Source organism: Rhinopithecus roxellana, chromosome 1, assembly GCF_007565055.1.
Source record: "Rhinopithecus roxellana isolate Shanxi Qingling chromosome 1, ASM756505v1, whole genome shotgun sequence".
NCBI lineage: Eukaryota > Metazoa > Chordata > Mammalia > Primates > Cercopithecidae > Rhinopithecus > Rhinopithecus roxellana.
The window spans coordinates 138,748,272-138,764,823 of NC_044549.1; positions in this window are offsets into that span (position 1 = coordinate 138,748,272).

Consider the following 16,552-nt stretch of genomic DNA (forward strand, 5'->3'; position numbering starts at 1 on the left):
TCCTATCTGGAAAATAGACAGCACACCTGAGCAAGCAGCTTGCTTATCAAGCAACAGCTCACTTGTCAAGATTCTCTTCAAGACTCTTGCTTCAGATGTCCACCAATCTGAAACTATTATGTCACACATCTTGCCTAATTCCTGTTTTGTGCCTTGCAAACCTGCGTGAATTGCTTGAGCCTACACCCTAAGATCTATAAATATGCTTCCCAGCCCACCTCTTCCTGAGACACTATTAAGACTCTGTCAGGGTGGTATTGCTAAAGTAGGTCTAACAAACTTAGCATTCTTTGATCAACAGGTTTTCTTGTGGCCTTTTGGGAGAATCAATAGGTAATATTAGGTAAATATCTCACCTGACCCAGCCTACCCATATTGATGTTACAGACTAGGTTAGGTCTTATGTAGTTGTATTTGACTAAAAATAAAAAGTTATTTTCTCTCTCAGGTGTGGGATGCTTAAAAGAAGAGGATAAAAATTGGTTTTTATTCAAAAAATTTATACATAAGTTAGTAGTTCTTAAGCATGGTGGCTGGGAGCAGTGGTGGTGAGGAAGGTGGGGAATAAAAAAATAAAGTGATAGAGACTTGGCATTTGATTCACCTGTGGGAGAGTTTCAACTTATACCCTTGCAGGTTCTGATAATCAATCCTTTTGCCCATCCTCCTCCTCCAGTTGGAAGCAAGAACTAGTAGTTTAGATACTTGTTCTACCTAACAAGGTGAATAAGAGAATGAAGGCCATTGTCTAATAATTAACGAGTAAATATGCAAATAATTAAGGCAAAGATGTCATGTTAAGTATATTATCCAATATTGACCTTCTTTCTTACTTGATTTAATCATTGTATAAAAGAAACAGTAGTTTTCCTTTATCTTCTATCGACTTATTTTTACATAGAAGAACCAAAGCATATTTGGCATCAGGCCCAGAGGGACATGCAGTTATGCCAGAGAAATAAAAAAGCGAGGCAAGATTTCTACAAATCAATCCTTAGTTATTTTGGAAATGTTTTTAGTCGAGCTCTGGCATGAGGATTTTTTTCTTCTTAAATATAGAAATTGGTATTGCCTTATAACATGCTCATCCAAAATTTTGTTTAAAAATGTTTCTTTCAGTCTATTGAGGAAGTTTTTATTTTCTTACTTGATATGAAAACATTTTCCTTATAAGATTAGAAAGAGTTCATAAAGGAGGTACGATTTTTATTTTAGCCAGCTGGAGAGCGAGGACTGACAGGATTTCTCAGCTGGAGTGGAGTGATGAAGAAAAGAAAGAGAAAATCTATAACCATATGTCCGGCTGCCATTTCTACCTGAAAGATGCTATGTGTAGCAACCCCTAACAATGTCCTCTTTTCTCTCTCTGGGATTTTTGGTGATGATTTATAAATTTAATATAGACCTTTCATTCTCTTTCATGGTTCCATGGTTGTAATTGTGTTTTCCTCTAGGTCTTCTTTGCTGACAAAAATTTTCGTAGCTCTTATATTGTTTGCTTTTGATATTTAGTCTTCCCAAAGTTCATTTTCAAATCTATCACAGAGTTTATAGGTGTTCACTTTTCTAAGACATTTAACATTTAAATTTAAATAATCCCTTCAGTCTTTAGTCATACTGGTGTTGGACAGATTACTAAAGTTATACCATAGAAGAGTTCTATACAGGATATAAGGAGTTGTTAATGAAAAAAGTTGATTGTAGTCTTTGTATTAAATAAAATATTGGGAAGAAATCACAACAATCAAGACTTGTTTTGAAAGAGGGCTCTACTGCTGTGATAAATTCAATTCTGCCCTTGCTTTATTTGCACTGCTCCCCAAGACCTTCCTCTTAAATCTACAAATAAGTCAGAAAGGATTATTTTTAGACTCCATGTAATACTACTTGACAGGGATACATTATTTAAATTTAGTAGAATGAAATGTTTTATGGGCCATGCATGGTGGCTCACACATGTAATCTTAGTGATTTGGGAGGCCAAGGTGAAAGGATTGCTTGAGCCCAGGTATTTGAGACCAGCCTGGACAACATAGTGAGACCCCATCTCTATTAATAAAACCAAAACAAAAGTTATATGCAAGTCAGGTTTTTTTTGGGGGGAAATTAAATTAGAACCCATTTTGCAATTGTATCATTTAGGCCAGTCAGGCAGAAAAAAATATGCTTTCTTAAAAAAATAATTCTAGGTATAGTTGTTATGTAGGGTTCATTCATTCTAGATACTCCTATACAATAGTGAGTAGGAGGAAGTTCTTAGACTATGCTTTATAAAATGATGTCAAAGTATTTCTTGACTCATCTCTCTCAAACACCAAATCCAATCCATCAGCAAATACTGTTAGTTCTACTTACAATGTTCTTTATGTTTTCATCACTCCACCATTCTCACTGTACTTTGAACATCTCATCCAGACAATTGCAACAGCCTCCTAACAGGTCAGTTTGTTTCTGCCATAGACTATTTATTCTTCGCACAGTAACCAGAGTGATCCATTCAAAATGAAAGTAAGTTTATATCACTTCTCTGCTCAAAACTAGCCAATGGCTTTCTTTAGATAAGAAATAAAATTGAAGGCCTTTTTCTACCATGACTCCAAGGGCACCGTCATCACCCCTAGGCTCCTGCCTGGCTCCCAGTTCCCAGCAGAATAGGCAGTTCTCCTTGCCCATTCTGCTCCGGCTCCACTAGCACATTGCTGCTCTTAGAAGACATAGTTTCTGGGGTTTTGCAATTGCTAGTCTCAGCCTGGGATGTTCTTTTCTGAGACACTGGCATGTTTTCTCTCAATTCCTTCAGATTTCTGCTTCAATGTCACTTCATCCTAGAGGTCTTACCTGACCACTCTCTCAAGCAGCATCCCCATGCCTTGCTGTCCCCTTGACCTGCATGAAGTATTCACTTATTGCCATCTGGACATCTTCTACTTACCTGTTTATTGTCTATCCCCTCCTCGACATTAGCATGTCAGCTTCATGAGTTCTAGAGCACATCTGTTTTGTTTATTGCTCTGTTCCAAGATCAATAATGGTGCATAGCCTACAGTTAGGTACACAATAAATATTTATTTATTTATATAAATATGAGAATGATCATTTGACTATGCATAGGTTCTGTAATGACCCAAATCCAGGATTTACTATGAACAGTTATGAGTGTAGAGTGTGTTATCCTATTATTCTCTCATTCCTTCTCACTGGCGGATATCCTGTAACCAATTATTTTGTGTTAATTGACGGGGCTGCTTCTTCAGGGATACGCTCTTGCTTGTGTTTTTGTAATAAGTAGGATACTTCTTACTTTAGGATCATTGACATAACATTAAATCTTGTTTTCTCTTGAACGTAAGCTTACTTTATTTTGTAACTGTTAGAATTAATATTCTCTTCTGCTGATATTTATGTTCTCTATTTGAAAAATAATGTTTTTGGTATGTTGTAATGATGAGTTTTTTCCTTTTTAAGAATAATATTGGTTGTGTGCTTTTTCAGAGGCATTATAAAAGACACATGCGATTTTAGAAAATTTGGAAAACCCAGAAATATATTTTAGAAAATTAAGTATTATCCTTGTGGTTTAGTATCTGTCTAGGAGTTTTAGCCAGTGCTTCTGGGCATATGGTAGGATTATACTTGCCTACTCTTTTTGAAGTCAGTCTTGGCCATGTGATTTGCTTTGCCAATGAAATGTGAGTGGCAGTGACATGTATCCCTTTCGGGTATAAGTTTCAGAGCTGTGCACAATTCACCACAGTCTTTTCTTTGGTCTCAGTGATCATGGAAGGATGCGTGGAGATGAAGTCTCTGTCAGTGTGGGTTGCTGTTTGACTCCATGATCAGAGACTCTCTGCCCACCTATGTAAGCAAGAATTGAACTTTCCTTAGTAAAAGCTGCTGAGAACTTGGGATGTTTGTTACCATTGCACAATGTAGTCTGTGCTACTGATACAAGAATTATAAGAAAGACATGGTCATTTGGAAACTACAGAATTATGTAAAAATGAAAACAGAAATCAATAATTGCCCCAGTATCTTGGTATATATCCCCTGGTTTTTTATAAATCTATGTATATGCCTGCTTGTCTAATTTGAAAAAATGTGATTGTTCTCCAACTATTCTTTTTTGATCTGTTTTCTCACTCACTAGTAGTAAAAGATTTTATGTCATTTAAGATCCTTCTACAACCTGAATTTTAATGGCTACATAATAGTACATCATTCTGTCTTGCTTATGAATCTACTCACTCTGTGTGCTATGTTTGTGGGAAGATTTCTTTCTATGGCCACTTGGTAGGTAAAGGCTTTTCTCCCTGGAGACCTTACTAAAAAGGAATGTTCCATTTATGCTGCACTGTGATGCCTCTTAACCAATATTATTAAACATTCTCCAGGTGTTAATAGCTCAGACATCATCAATCACTCATTTAATGCTTACTATTAAATAGGTTACATCATACAATTAAAATACTCTGCAGTAAATCATTTCTGAAGGCAAGTAATTATTTGGTAATATGAATAAACAGTTCTAATTTTTTATAAATAACATTTTTATGTATTAGGTTTCCTTACAGTGGGCCACAGCTGTCATAACCAATATCCATACATTAATGTTTTATAACTCAGTGCTATTATTATGATACAATCATGCTTTGCCATTTAAAACTTAAAGCAATAAATGGAAAATGCCAAGTTGAATGTAACAGTTTCTTCTACTTCAGTCCTTGGGAATTCATTTCAGGAGCTTTGGAACAGAGGGGAGTAATTTTGGTTCTACCAAATTCATTTCTATATTTTTACTTTTTAAAACTTATTATTTTAAAAAAGATAATTCATAGTTACTATTGCAAAAGGATGACTGTTAACATTTAAGATTTTGGCCTCAATTCAGTTTGTTAAAATATTAAGAGGACAATAGTTCTACTCTATATTTTCTGATACCATATTTTTATCTCTTTTATTGTGGAATGATTTTGACATACTACAATATTTACCTAAACATTTTATTTTTAGCATAAAATCCTCAATAAAACTAACAAATGGTTTATATATCAGATTTTCAGCTAGTTATTTGTTTTATCTTTGATATGTAGGATTTAATGATATTATCATCAAATAAAAAACAGTGGAATTCAGAACTAAGAACCTGGTTTCTTTTAATTCTTTTAACCCACTTTATGATTTAAAACAGGGCATCTAGTAGGCAGTGCATAAAATGTCAAATTTCTTTAATGGGGTTCCTATTCTCTGCCTATTTCACAAAGAACTTTATAGTGTATACAGGTTTTGTTGTTTTCATACTTTCCTTCCTGTGGCCCCAAGTATAGCATGTCCTCATCAGCGGTCTTCAAAGTGTCAAAATGGTTTTGAAAAAGGAGGATGACCCTCTGACACTTTCTCTACAATGTTTTTTATTACACATTGCCACTTGACCCCAAACCTCTGCTGCTTGTGCTGAAACCAGGTGAAGACAGAGACAGCTGTGCCTGATGAGAACCCCAGAGACAGAAGAAGGTGGCGCCCACAGTGAGCACCAGGAGCCTTGCTGGGGGAGGGACATGTGAGGGCGAGTGCAGTGCGTGCTTCATGACAGCCTTCTATGGAGGGATTACATTTTAGGAAGAAAGTAGAAAGCACTTTTTCCATGGAGGTGGAGACCCTACATTAGGAGGTAGTAATAACTGAGGTATATACAATAATCTGACCAAATCCTCATAAAGATGTGATCAGTATATACATTTAATTTGTCTAAAAAAGAAAAAGGAAAAATTTCTAAACTCTAACCAGTGACTGTTCTTTATTTACTGTGTGCAATATTTGATTCATCAACATTATAATTTAGGAGTATGAATATTTCATTGTAACATGTCTATTTCATTCTCATGCCTGGGATGTTACTTACATGGATCTTCTATAAGTTGTGAGACAAGCATTGTGGAAACAGTAAACTCCCTGGTAATTATCATTAGACAGAGTCCTGTGACTTGCTGTCCTTTTCTTTCCTCAATTTATGATACGTCTGACCCTCTAAGTGAGGATGTGGGAATATATGAATTAGATATTGATGCTAACAGGAAAATGTTTGCAGCCACTGACGGGAAGGTATAAGAGTGAGTTTGTGCTCTGAAGTGGGCTAGTGTAGCTTTATATGTCTGTGACAATGCCTCTTCTCAGAAGAGTGGAAAAATTACCAGAATTTTTTAAAGAACTTTTGGAGTGACAATGATACTCTGAAGGGTGGTAGCTTTTTGGAAGGGCCTCTTAAGCATTTCATTGTCATCCTAAATCCTTGAGCCGGACTGACTTGAATAAACCTCATTGTCTCCATCTCTTCCAGGTCCTAAGTCATCCCAGGGAGAGTCCTGTGTGCCTTCCACAATACCTGGAATCATCGTTTCCCAGTGGGGAGCGTGCCATCTTCTGGTATTGGTGAGAGTTTTGTGGTCTACCATGTTTTTCCTGGATGTTACAGTGAGTGTGCTGAAAACTGCATGTAAATCTATAGCTTGTCTTATTTGGGCTACACTCTGACTCTAAAACTCTGGATCTATCCAGGGCATTGTTATGCATGTGAACGCATGCTTGTGTTAGTTCATGCCCTCGTAGGAGTAAACACTAAGGTAGGATTAGACCTGCAAGAAGTTTATTGGGTAATATACCTATGAAGGATAAAGGTGAGAGGTTAGGAGAAGATAAGGGAAGTTGTCAGACTGAAGTGCTGGTCTGCCACCTGAGAAAAGAGAGAAAGGAGAAGGGATTGGATAAGACCCTCAGCCCCCAGAGAAAGTTTTAGCCAATGGAGAGTCCCTATGCCAAAGGCATATATTAGAGGAGTCCCCTCTGGGCAGGAATTGCCCAGTTAATGTACTACTGTGCTCATTCATGGACTGGGAGCAACCTGGGGGAGGTATGGTGTGAATACTGCAGTGGATCCCAAGGTGTGGCACATGGAGGCTGTCAATCAGCCACACTCCCTACAGCAGGTTCTTCTGAAGGGAGAACACACACCTCCATGCCCCCCCATCACTGCCACAGAAACATTTTGAAGAACTTAAATTTTAGCCTAAATTTAAGGAGGCAGCTTGGTGTGGGGCTGTTGTTCTTGGTTGAAAATCTGGATCCATCATTTGTTAGTTAGGAACAAGTACCTATACCTCTTGAGCCTTAGTTTTTTTCATTTAGAAAATGAAGTTAATAATAGTCATACAGCAGCGTTGCTGAGTTGATTAAATAAGTTGTGATGTGACAGTTCCTAGCAGATACCTGTTGCTCTGATATTTTTCTCTTATTTTTCTCCCATTCCTTCAGCCCTTTCTATTTATTTCTTACCTGTCTGCCTCTCCCCTTCCCTTCCCTTCCCTTCCCTTCCCTTCCCTTCCCTTCCCTTCCCTTCCCTTCCCTTCCCTTCACCTCCCCTCCCCTCCTCTCCCTCTCCCCTTCCCTTTCCTTCACTTCCCTTCCCTTCCCTCCCCTCCCGTCTCCTTCCCCTCCCCTCCCTCTCCCCTTCCCTTCCCTTCGCTTCCCTTCCCTTCCCTCCTTCTCTTTCTCCATCAGATTCAACATCCTCATTCTGAGTTTTAGAACCACCTACAAATCTACCCATACTATGTTTTTAACCCAACCTTATTTGTACTCATCAAGCAGACTATTTTAGCAACTGATGTCTGTTTTCATGGAATTAGATATTCCATTACTTCTCAATTTCTGACTGCCATCTACAAATGAGTGATTTCTCCTCTTAAATTTTTTTGGACCCTACTCAATACTCATGCCTCGCAAAGTGCTTTTCTAACTTTTGAGGTCTCGTGTGGGTAAAAAGATTTTTATTTTCCTTCCATCTATTCTCAGAATTGTTTTTTACCCAGCTGTTCCAGTCACTGACAAGGAAAAACATAAATGAGGAAATAAAATTAATTATATTAACATGCATCTAGATTATGAATTCTTGATATTAAGAGAGAACAAGTAAACTACTCTGGATCAAACTACAAGATAAAAAAGGAAAATTTAGAATTTCTGCCTCACATTTATGGAGAGAAATTTAAGGGATTTTTTTCAACTTAATTATTACAGTATGTCCCTTACCCTTTATGTTTCATACATTTATGTATATATATAGATGTATGTGTGTTTATGTGTGTGTGTGTACACTTTTTAATCCACGACTGGAATATGGAAGTTCAGAAAAAAATAAAGGTGAAAGACATCTTGACTTTTTGCTCTTCATCCTGTTGTTTTCCTGTTGCGTATACTCTGGATCCAACATAGGTTTTTGAGAACATTTCTGTCTTAGCAATTGGAGAGCTAGCTTGATATTTAGGAAATGGTTCACAGGGTATCATCAGGTATGCCAGAGAGGCTGGTCTATACATAAACACACTATAATGAAATTAATCCTCAATTCATGCTAAGAAAAACTCTGGGTCTACTTGTGAGTTAGGTGATGGGGAACTAGCTACCTCTTTAAGCTTTAATTCTTCTTTGAAAAAAATGGTTAGATCCACCCTCTCTCCTGCCTTATTGGGAAGGAACACTGCTATTTTCCTTGTGGATTATTGATCAATCAACCAATCACTCAATTTACAAATTAACTACCCAACAGATGTTTGTAGTTTACCTCTCATATATGTCATTTATAAACTGTGTTTTCTTTCCTGCTTATCTCAATAGGACTATAAGAACTTCACATGTATAAAATAATGTGTAAACTTTACATTCTGAACAAATATAAGGCATTCTTATGCTTAATGAAGAAGATACCTTTTTCCCTTTTTCATCTTAACCCCACACCTAAAGCCAAAGTCATTCACCTTCTGATGAGCACCCTGTATATATTAGAGATTTTCAGGGTACAGGTGGTCATAGTCTGCAACTTGGTTCCTCCATTTGCTTTGCATGGCACTTGCTAGTCTTAGCTCTTTACCACTAGCATTGTCTCTTGATACATGCACTATGGTGAATTCATCACTCCTAATGCTACTGTGGAATCTTTCTGATTAGCACAACTCTCCAGCTATAATGTTACATACTCATTCCTTAAATGCATCTGTCATCCAGGCACTTTGGGAACCACTTGGCCCAATCCTTCATGACCTCTTGGATTGTACCTTAGCCCCAGCCTGAGTGTCAGAGAATCAGAACATTTCCCAAAATATCTTTTAGACTAAAATGTTCTCATTGCTCTGTGTCCTGTTTAAAATGCAATGTTATCTGTAAGAAATGTCCCAGGAAACCATTGTTAAGTTTTAACATTTGAACTAGAATTGTCAAATTAGCCAGGCAGCCATCTTGATAAGGATTGAGGAAATTGGACATGAAAAATATGTGTTTTGAGAGGGTATCAAGACGTGGTGACCAGGGGAAGGCCTGTCATAAAAAACATCTAGCATATAGGAGATCTAGGTGGGGATCCATAAAAGAATTTCTTGAAAGAGATGCAATAGGAGAGAAAAAGGAATAGTGGAAAGGAGAGAGAGGAATGGAAATTCAAAAAGACAAGCAGGAGAGCCAATGTCCCTGAGTGCCCACAACACTTTATTATTATCTCTAATGTGGCAAGCATCTAACCCAGTTAGGATTAGTCATACATGTTTCCATGTCATTTATAGAATGATAAGTTCCTGAGGACAAGGAAAATAATCACCTTTATTCTCAGTTCTTGATAGAGCATCTGGCAATATTTTAAGTACTTAATGTTGTATTAGGAGAAAAACATTAATTTTGCGTATGGCCAGTTCTGCCTCAGGACTCACAGTTCCTTGATTTATGGTAAATTTGATTCATGGTAAATGATATGGTTTGGCTGTATCCCCACCCAAGTCTCACCTTGAATTGTAATAATCCCCACATATCCAGGATGGGGCCAGGTGGAGATAATTGAAGCATGGGGGCTCTTTCCCCCATACTGTTCTCATGGTAGTGAATAAGTCTCATGAGATATGATGTTTTTATGAATGAGAGTTCCCCTGCACAAGCTCACTTGAATGCCACCATGCACCATGTAAGATGTGCCTTCGCTTCTCCTTTGTCTACTGTCATGATGGTGAGGTCTTCCCAGCCATGTGGAATTAGGAGTCCACTAAACCTCTTTCCTTTATAAATTACCCAGTCTTGAGTATGTCTTTATTAGCAGCAGGAGAACAGATTAATATAGTAAATTCACTATTAAATATTTGATATGTGGTTGCATTAGTTTGTTTTCCCACTGCTGTAACGAACCACCTGAGACTGGGTAATTTATAAAGAAAAGAGGTTTGATTGACTCACAGTTCCACAGACTGTACAGGAGGCATTGCTAGGGAGGCCTCAGGAAACTTACAATTATGGCAGAAAGCAAAGAAGAAGGGGCACATCTTACATGGTGGGAGCAGGAGGAAGACAGAGAGAGAGCAAAGCGGGAAGTGCTGCATACTTTCAAGCAACCAGATCTCATGAGATCTTAGTATCACAGGAACAGCAACAGAGAAATCTGGCCCCATGATCCAATCACCTCCCACAAGGTTTCTCCCCCAACATCAGGGATTACAGTTCAACAGGATATTTGGGTAGGGACACAGAGCCAAACCATATCAGTGGTTTATTATTTTAGTTATGCTAGAAAACAGCTTTCTACCTGATAATATAAGGGAAAGCAGTAGAAAATAAGACTAGCAAGAGACCGGAGTCGTGTTGGGGAGGACATTGAGCTTGCATTTAGTTTCTAATGGAATAAAGAGGAGTTACAAAAAAATTTTGCACAAAGAAGTGACAATAATTGCAGCAAAATTTAGAAATATTAGTGAGCCAGCATTTGGAAGCTTAATGGACTCATGTCAGATGATAAAAATGGCTTGAGGTAGAGCAGGATAAGTGAGGAATGTAAAGGAAGCTAGAAATGTGTGATTCTTCATAGATTACTTTAAAAGAGAAACAAGAGAAAGGCAATGAGTGAAAATGTCATAGACGACTGGTGATACTAATATCGATAGAGAAGTCAGCAGTAAGAATGTTTAGAGGAAGAAGTTCCCTTGGTATAGAAAAGGAGCAGAACGGACTCACAGAAAAATGGTAGCTGTGAGATGGACACCCTGGGTTTGAATTTCTGCATTGATCTTGGTCAAGTCACCTCTTAGAATCTCAGCTTCTGCAATTGTTACAAAAAATATGAGTTTGTACTAGAAGAGCTTTAAAATCCCTTCCAGTTTACCACTGTAGATTCTGGAACCATTTCGTAAGCTGCTCTATTATTTGGGTCTTGGAAGGAAACAAGATAGGGTAGATAGGCCATGACTCCAAAATTGAGTATGAGGCACTGGCAATTGATACCTGTTTCTAACCACCACAGAAAAGAGGGCATGGTACCTTGCTGTTTGGGTTGCCTGCTGTGAGAATCAGTCTCATACCATCTCATCATTTCATGCCCTAGGACATTTTTCTTTCTTTCTTTATCAATAGACTTACTGACCTGTGTGCTTTTTTGCTTTATTCTAGCAGTGATTCCCCAGTGTGACATGTAATGATGGGGATAGCTGTCCAACTTGGCAACATTGACAGAGTATAGAGCCTCTGAAGGAGAGATGGATGCAGGGAGTTTGTCAGGACTTTGTTGGATACAGTTTGTGTGTCCAGACTTCAGAATAAGTAGAACCAAGGTCACTAAAGAGAATGAGAATACTCTTTGAAGAAGAAATAGAGATGAAAGGACAAGGGAGAATATAAATAAATTTTAGGACAATTGCCTTTCAATGGCTGTCTGGAAGAGAAAATGGAGGGCAGAATGAATTGATCAGAGGGCAGGAGCAGGATTGATTTGGAGGCAGAATGACAATGTGTGCAAGGCAGAAAGGCTGGCTTATTTACTGACAGGTACTTACTGCAAAGAGGCACAGAGCACTGACAAGGTTGCAGAGATGCTGCATCAGGGCTCCAACCCTGGAGAACAGGGCACTATCTAGAGTGAGAGTCACAGTAGAGGCAATAAATAGAATTCTATCAATTCCAGTCTAGTGCTGACATTAACCTAATTTTCTTGAAAAGTCACATCTTCTAATTTTATGAAATTGTGCTACAAGTGGGCAAGTGGGAGGCTTTGCTCTTACCTTCTCTTGGGAAGTGAGTTTCACTGTAATTGCTTTTTATTTTCATCACTGAGTAAAATACTTTGGTGTCCCTTACCTACCAGTGCCCCAGGCTTTCATGTGGGCAACTGTTTTTAATTCTAATCAATAGAGGAATAATCCCCGAGGAGTATATTTAAGGTTTTGAACTGATTGTGTCCCAAAATCAAGCAAAGCATTTCCAGATCTGCAATGTACTGCATAAATTCAATAGCAATTGCCATGCTCATTAACATCACTGCCTATTGTTATGGCCATGAACAAATTCTATCTTTCATTGCTCATTTTGATTCAGTTCTTTGACTTAATGATCCCCATCCCAGAGAGAAGCTCCATTAGCATTTTCAGATGTCAATGTAAATGTAGGAAGAAAATGCTTTAGGACATGAAATAATCAGGCAAGTCACTGGATATCTGCTACTTGTAAAAAAATTTCAGAAGAAAAAGTTTCTATGGGATGGGAATAAAGCCCTAGAAAAATGCCAATTAAGGCTTCAATTACTTATGTTTATTTATTTTTATTCATTCTTTATCTTATTCTGAAAATAATTTGTGAAAACTTGCAACAAATGCACATGCAATGAAATGGCAAAAAGTAGAAGGGAGGTAAAAAATTAGCAAGGAAGATAAAATAATATATTTATAACAACTATGATAAGGCTTATAATTTGTGCTTTCTGGTAGATAAGGAAAGATAAAGTATATAATTGCTGGTTGATCCAATGTTACTAGAAAACTCTAAGCATTTTGTTTCTTAAAGGAAACATTTTTTTTTTCCCCAGAAGTGTATTAATTTAAAAAAAAAGAGCATAACTTCATATGGAACTTTGTAAAGGGTCATTGAGTAATGTAATGTGTGATGGCCTAATATTTTTATAATGATTGCAGTTACAAATATCACATGTATCCTTCTGGCAGTGACCTTTGATAGAAGCCAAAGGAATATTAATAGTTGTAATATGGCATAAAAGCAGTACTCAAGGGGCTCAACTGTGTGAAAATGAATGCCAGACTTTTTGAGGTTCAGCTTTATTCAGGCATATAGAACAAGTGTATTTCTCAAGTTTGAAGAATGTACAAGCCTCTAAATTAGAAATAATTTTTATGGGGTATTCTAGTTCTAAGCAAGATGGAATAAACATACTGCACTCTGTTGTTTTCACTCAATGCAGCTAAAGCACATGGTCAGGATTTATGGAGCAGCATTTGAGGGCTGTAAAAAGTAAATAGCATTGAGAAAAGGTTAAGATTGGGAAGAATACCAGAATCAAAATATCACCAAACTGATGGTGAGTTTTCCATATAGTTCCATGAGTTCCTTTCAATGTCTTCTGACTTGAGCTCAGTGTAGCCAGAAACCTGGAGGTGAGCATTAGCATGGACAGAGAGAGTTCCAGAATTCCTCTAGTTTTTGCTCCAAGAGCATCAAAGGAGTTTTCTAAAGCTAACACAGAGTGCAGAAAATGTCCCTTTATCATTTACTTATTTTTCTTTACATTCCCTGCTCCTCAGCCCTCAAGAAATCCTGTGAGAGTGGCAACAACGAAGCCAATATGAACCTACAGTAGCCAAAACCTTCTTTCCAATCAGAGGAGCTGTGATCCCCAGAGGGACAATAAGCTCTTGTGAGTTTTCCCCCTTTCTGTCCTTCTACAGCTTAACTCCAGATGTGGGCACAGCTGTGGGGGGCAGAAGGCAGAGTGGGGTAACAGAAGCCCCATTATTCTTGCCAGATAACCAAAAAGTAGGATTACAGGGAATCAGAAAGTATTAAGGAGCTCCTTGTAAGGGAGAAACTTGAGAAAATGACCCTTAAAGTTTGAAATGAGCTCCCAGGCATACCCATGAGCCACATAGGTGTGGGTCCAATGTCAAAAAATATACATAGACTTTGAGAACTGAAATATGGGATATACTAATGTCCAACATCCAAACTGACTACTGGGTGGCTCACATTCAGGACAGATCTGAATAGCACTGTAAAGGCTTTGAAAGCTTAATTAAACAGTGCAACCACTGCCCATAGATAACTGGTCATGACTTAAAGCCTGGATTTAAGCAGGTGAGTTGGCTGCTAAAATAAAACTACCAATATTCTTTGTAGGATTTAAGGAAGTCGTCTCAGGGTCACACAAAAAAATAATAAAATTGTTCAGAACATAATCAATAATTACTCAACATATGAACAACTAGGTATATCTTAATGTAAAAAAAAATCAACAAATATAAATATCAAGATGGCACAGATGTTGGATTAATTTGAGAAAGATTTTGAAGAGCTATTTTAAAAAGTACTCAAACAAGGAAGAGTGAGCACTGTTGAACTGAATGTCAGAATAGAAAGTCTCAGCAAAGAATGGGGGAGATATAAATGAGAACCCACTGGAAATTTTAGAACTGAATGAGCTCAGTAGCAGAATGTAAATGGTAGATGAAAGAGTTAGTGAACTTGGATATAGTTCAATAGAAATTATCTAATATTGACAAATGAAGAGTAAAAGTTGAAAATAAATGATTACAGCCTTAGGTCTAATATTAATGACATCAGAGTTCCAAAAGAAGAGGAGAAAGACTATGCAGAAACATATTTGAAGAGATACAGATGAAAAATTTTCCTATCTCTAACATGGAAAAATGACAGAAACCTACAGGCTCACAAAGAAAGATATCCATATTCAGACACATCACAATGAAATTCTTAAAAACGAAACACAAAGAAAAAAGTCTTGAGCATAATTAAAGAAAAATGATTAGTTATAGAAACACAATTCAAAGAAATATAAATTTCACATCAGAAGCCATAAAAGCTAGAAATGGCATTGCGTTTTTCAAACGTCAAAAGAAAAAACTTACAATCTATGAAGTAAGGAGATGAAAGTAATTCCCAGATGAAAGAAAACAGATAGATTTTGTTGCAGCAGACCTATTCCAAAAGGATTACTGAAGGGAGTTCTTCAGGCAAAAGAGAAATAATACGAGAAGAAAACTTGGAACATCTAAAAGGAAAGAAGAGTACCAGAAATGGTAAATACTCAGGTAAATATAATAAATGGTTCTCTTATTTAGTACTTTAAAATGTTTCATGGTTTAAAGAAAAATTACAACATTTTTGATAGGCTTTTCAATGAAGTCGATGTAATATGTAAGACAACTATGACATAAATTGGGGAAGACGGACCTATAAGACGTTATGATTTCATATTCTTCTCAAAGTGGTAAGTGTTGATTCTAAAAATGTGAATAGTTTGTATGCATTTTGTAATCACTAGAGAAACCACTAAAAATTATACTGAGATATAGCTGAAAAAAAGAAATGGAAAGAAAATACCTTAAAAATGTTAATAATGCAAAAGAAAGAATTAGAAGCTAACACTACCCAATTTTAAGACATAAAGTGACCAAGATGGTAATCAAGACAGCATGGCATTGGCAAAAGGATGGATACATAGAGCAACAAAAAAAGAATAGTGTGCAGAATTAGACCCACACACATAAGATCCATTGATTTTCGACAATAATACAAAGGCATTTCAATGTAAAGCATAGCTGTTTCAAAAAATGGTGTTCGTACAACTGAATGTCCATATGCAAAAATTTGCACCTTGACTCAGACCTCACACCTTATAAAACTTAATTCAAATTAAATTATATATGTAAATATAAAGTATAGGACTATAAAATTTTAGAGGATGATATAGGAGAATCTTCATGACCTGGGGCTATGAAAAAGTTCTTAGATAGGTCACCAAAGAAAAATTCACAAATGAAAAGGATAAACTGGTCTTCATCAAAGTTAAAATATCTCTGAAAGACACTCTTAAGAGAAAAAAAAAAACACATCTGTAGGCTGAAAGAATATTTGCAAACCACATATATGACAAAGGACTTTGATTCAGAATATAAACAAACTCTCAAAACTCAACAATTAAGAAAAGAACCCAATCAAAAAATGGGCAAAATACTTGAAAAAATCTTTAACCAAACAGAATATATGAGTAAAAATTAGCAAATAAGATAGTCATCATCACTATCCATTAGAAAAATACAAATTAAAACCAAAATGCAATGTTCTTACACAACCTATTAGAATGGCTGAAATACAAATACTAAGTGTTGCTGAGGATGCAGAGCAGCTAGACGTCCCACACATTGCTTCTGGAAATATAAAATAGTGCATACACTCTGGAAAACAATCTAGCAGCTTCTTTTTTTTTTTTTTTAATTATTTATTTATTTTTTTAAAATTTTACTTTAAGTTCTAGGATACATGTGCATAACGTGCAGGTTTGTTACATATGTATACTTGTGCCATGTTGGTGTGCTGCACCCATCAACTCGTCAGCACACATCAATTTGTCATTTATATCGGGTATAACTCCCAATGCAATCTCTCCCCCCTCCCCCCTCCCCATGATAGGCCTGATGTGTGATGTTCCCCTTCCCGAGTCCAAGTGATGTCA